Source organism: Bidens hawaiensis, unplaced genomic scaffold, assembly GCF_021521415.1.
Source record: "Bidens hawaiensis isolate Kalapana, Puna unplaced genomic scaffold, B.hawaiensis_p1.1 tig00018794_1, whole genome shotgun sequence".
NCBI lineage: Eukaryota > Viridiplantae > Streptophyta > Magnoliopsida > Asterales > Asteraceae > Bidens > Bidens hawaiensis.
Window position 1 is genome coordinate 62,575 of NW_027492856.1, and position 4,800 is coordinate 67,374.

Below are 4,800 nucleotides of genomic sequence, written 5' to 3' on the forward strand. Positions count from 1 at the left end.
ATTCTTCTTCTTTTGGTTTCCTGTGATTCTTAAAACATACAAAAAGTTAATATATGGAATGTTACTGAAATCGTTGTCGTCATGTCGAATCTTTGTGCACATCTGCTTACAATCTAGTACATTTAAAGTTTCACTTTTTAATTGGTGTACACGTAAATGAAAATAAATGTTAAATCGTTTAGAAAACAGTTACAATCGTGAGTTCTGCATTTGCAGGATTATATGCTTGACCACAAACAAGGTAAAAGACCATCGGAGTTATGATCATTTGGAGCAATTGCACCTTTGTTTGTCCGTCAAATACCTGAATAACATAAGCTATTTTAGATGCAATTTCGACTATGCTTTCATAGCTTGTTTGATTCTCAATCGCTTCAGTGAAATACTTTTACCTGTATTAACCGGTGATTTATCTTTCTAGACTGACCTAAATGTTAAGGCAACTTTTACTAATTACTATGTTAACAATCTTTTGAATGTTGTATAACAGTACAGGAATTATTGATTTTATACTTAAACATGTTTTAAAATGATGGTTGTTTATTTGAATTTGTTGAAGCTTTTGTCTGTAATTTGTCATTGTCGACATCAGTTAGATTCTGTATTAAAAGTTAAAGCTGTCGTTATTAAATGCCCAGATCCCACGAGTGAATCGAAATTTGGATATGTTTACGATTTGACCTACAATATATTCTATATATTCATTAATATTTTCAAACACATTGCAATACGATTATACAACTGACAGATGGTTATAACTACATTCTCAGAAAAGGTTGGGGAACAATCCAGTGAATCTCAAGATGTAAAAGCAAAGCAGCCATTAAAAGAAAAAAAACCTCAAAAGCTGAAAGACGGGCTCTCCAGGAAGCTCAATGGGCCGCCAAAGCTGCTGCAGAATGTGAGTACGTCTTATAAGTTTGTATAATAATGAACTTGATTTCATGTATATTTATTACAAATTCCAGCAGGAGGAAACTGCATAGCAAACCCCGGAAAAGTCAACACTGTTCAAAAGAAAGATAACTCATCCTCTATTGCAGCAGCACCATCCGAGAAAAAGGTAGTCCATCATAAAGATAAATATAGAAAAAAAGACGTCCCGCATCCGCGAATGCAGTTTGATGATACGACTCGTGTAGAGAAAGCTAAAAAACGCGCGGTTGTAAAACGAACGGAGGTAGAAACCGAGTTGAGCTTTTAGGCACCTGCCTCAGTATGAACATAAAACAAAGTTTCCTCATCTTGCAATGAACTTTTTTGGTCTCAATTCTGTTCATCCTGCTGTTTACAAGGTACTTTTCCATTAATATCCTTAGGTTTATAGGGGTGTAAACGATCCGAGCCGAGGCGTACATGATCTGCTTGAGATTGGCTCATTAAAGATCGAATCGATTGGAGCTAAACGAGCTCAAGCCCTAGTTTGTATTGGAGCTCGGTTAATAAACGAGCTTGTGCTCGAGTTCTACATATCGAGCTTGACTAGGCTTGCGTGCCTAAACGGGCTTATTGCTTATATATATATTTTTTAATATATCAAATATATATTTACATAATAATTACTATTATATAAAATTGTAATAGTAGTTAAGGGCGTGCATGACATCAAAAAAGCGATCCGTAACCTAAAATGTCAAAATAACCCAACCAAAAAACTGAACCCAAACAAAAACCGACGTTTTTTTGTCTTTTGTACAAATCAAACTTTCGGTTCGATTTCGGCTTCGTGTGTATTTAAAATCCAAAAAACCGAACTGGTTTATGGATTTCGTTTTTATTTTGAATTTTTAGTAATTTATAAGAATTTAATAAATAGCGTAACCCAAATATTCTAGCCCAGATGTATAAAAAACAATTAATCATTAATTAACAAGTTATTTAGCCCAAATTCATTGTATTGAGCCAATTTTATATGGCTCAAATTTCAAGCCAAAATGGTAAAACTGAAAACACCGAAACCAAACGGTATCTAAAAATTTTAGAAATCGAATTTTATGTTTTTAGTTCGGTTTGAGCCCAAAACTGACCCATGCACACCCCTAGTCTAAGTAATTAAATAGTAAATATTATATTCTATATAAAAAGATTTATAAATGTGTATAAATATAAAATAGTTAAATGGTTTATAAGCTGAGCTTGAGCTCTCTTAAGTTAAACGAGCCGAGCTCGAGTCTTTACAAGATCAGGCTCGGCTCGTTTACACTTCTACTTTTTTTTTAAAATTCATCCGATCCAATACTCAAATGGCCTAGTGGTTTTAAACTTTTAATCAGGTTGGCTTAAGATATTTAGCTGGTGACATATCAGGCGGAAACGCGCATTGCATTGCAATGCTTCAAGCATTTCAAGAATCCATAATGGACTACTCTACACCACCTGAGAAAGTTATTAACCGGGACTTAACCGCAAAAATAAACAGTTACGTCTTGTTTTTAATTGAATGCCGACCCTTTTCAATCAGCATGGGGAATGCAATCAAGTCTGTTAAAACCCGAATTGCCAACCTTCCATTAACCCTATCTGAATCAGAAATGAAGTCAACTCTTTTATCTGAAATCAACTATTTCATAACCGAAAAAATAATATTAGCTGACAAGGTGATAGTACGACACGCAGTGACAAAAGTCAGTGATGGGGACGTCCTTCTTACATACGGGTCCTCGTCAGCAGTTGAAATGATACTTTTACATGCCCATGAGCTTGGGCAACGGTTCCGTGTTGTGATTATTTCCCGACCTAAACTTGAAGGCCAGTTATTTCTTCGAAGGCTCGTTGGAAAGGGAGTTAGCTGTACTTTATGTTCACATTAACGCGGTTTCGTATATCATGCATGAAGTTACTCGGGTTTTCCTTGGTGCTTCATCGGTATTGGCTAACGGGACCGTTTATTCTAGAGTCGGGACCGCGTGTGTTGCTATGGTTGCTAATGCGGATGGTGTTCCTGTTATCGTATGCTGTGAAGCGTATAAGTTTCATGAGCGAGTTCAGCTCGATTCAATCTGCTGTAACGAACTTGGTAAAATATTATTTCTTAAAGTTGCTATATTTGTGATTTTATGGTGTTAGTTTTTCTTAGATTTGAGTGTAATAAACCAGGGGATCCGGATGCTATTTCTAAAGTTCATGGGAGGGAGAATGTGAAAGATCTGAAGGATGTGACCGATAATGAAAACCTGCAACTTCTTAATTTAGCGTAAGCATGATTTTGTATTTATGAACTTAAATTTTCTTTGATTTTCAAGTTAATTGTTTTTCTTGTCCCAATGGATACAGGTATGACTTAATGCCTTTGGATTATGTATCAATGATTATAACTGATTATGTGGAATGGTAAGTTTCCTAAACCGTGTTTCAATGGCATATTCATTTCTGTTGTAATTATTCGGTTTGTCTGATGACAAGTTAATGCTGGAGTTTATGTTGGATTTTTAGATACCTCCAACTAGTGTTCCTGTCATTGTTCGAGAGTTCCGCAAAGAACATATATGGAGTGGCTGATATCTGAGACCTATACAGTCGGCTTTGTAGGTTTTTGTTGTAGGTTTTGCTATTCATAGATAGTCTTGACTTGTGTAGAGTGCGATATTCGCCTCTCCGAGATTTTTGGTGTTTTCAGTTTATCAATTTGACTGAAGAATTTTGGGCAGATCATATTTGTGGTGCCATACATGATGTTTTGATGAGTGCTATATTTGCAAAACCAAATAATTTTTTTAATTTTATATTTACAGTAGTTTTGATTGGGTGGAGTTATAAGATTGATTTAAGTTTTTTAAAGTTGAAAGGTTTCTTTGTTGATGGATTAAATAGAGATTGTTAGATGTTGCAACAAAGGTGGTAAGGGAAATCACTACCCTCATAGTGAGAAGTTAGAGAGGTGATCACTTAGTGAGACGATTAAAATATCATTACCTTGCTTAGTGAGACGGCTCGAATATATTCACTAGCTATCATGTTTAGTGAAACGATTCTAATAATGATCACTACTTTGGTTAGTGAGATGTAATTAGTGGAGATATATTCTAGCTATCATGTTCGTTAACATCCAACTAGCACTATAAACTGCTGTGTTGATTTCTCTATCTTTTACTTGGAACTCTCTTATAATCAACAAAGATCTCAACTGTCTATCTATTGTGAGATCGTACAATTGTTCGCAGGCCATATGTTTGTGATTGGCAACGGTGTATTAAAGCTTTTGGTTGGTTGTACATGAAACGGGATTGGAACAACATATGCACATTTGTGCACATTATTGAACTCAAATATGAATGCTTTAATAATCATAAAAAAGGCAATATTAGGCCTATGTCAAAACAATTAATGTTAAGTCTTCATTGTTCCATGTTGCAACATAACACAAGTTCTTCAATCACTTGAAGTGCAAATATTCCATAGCAACAGAACAATGGTGGTCTATTTCTTCAAGAATTACTCCATTCTTTTGAAAGCATGTGTGATCCACTATGTCAATGTGGGAAATTAGTTCATATAAGAAATTTTAAGAAATGAGAGGATTGCCTACTTCCAAAATATATGTAAGATTGAATTTATTATTCTTTCAATGGAATAAAATATAAATTAGTTATGCTCATTAAGGAAGTTTACAATATCTTTATTATTCTTTCAATGGAATTATAGAGGTAGGGTATCATAAAAAACCTAAATACCCTTAAGTATCACCCGCGGGTTAGAGGAAAGCTCCTCATACGGCACCGCGGGACATATGGATCACCCGCATAACTTACCATGTGCGTAAGCATCCAGGCACCCTCAAAAGTCATCCGCAGGGTAACATAC

At 35.1% G+C, this 4,800-nt stretch overlaps 1 pseudogene across 1 annotated transcript; it reads left to right on the forward strand.

Moving 5' to 3' along the window:
• The first annotated feature begins 290 nt into the window (after positions 1–290).
• On the forward strand, positions 291–3,565 carry LOC143557074 (uncharacterized; annotated as a pseudogene). Its single transcript, XR_013139500.1, has 6 exons — positions 291–901; positions 969–1,295; positions 2,274–3,016; positions 3,097–3,193; positions 3,274–3,322; positions 3,433–3,565. The product of XR_013139500.1 is annotated as an uncharacterized LOC143557074 (transcript).
• Positions 3,566–4,800: the final 1,235 nt, after the last annotated feature.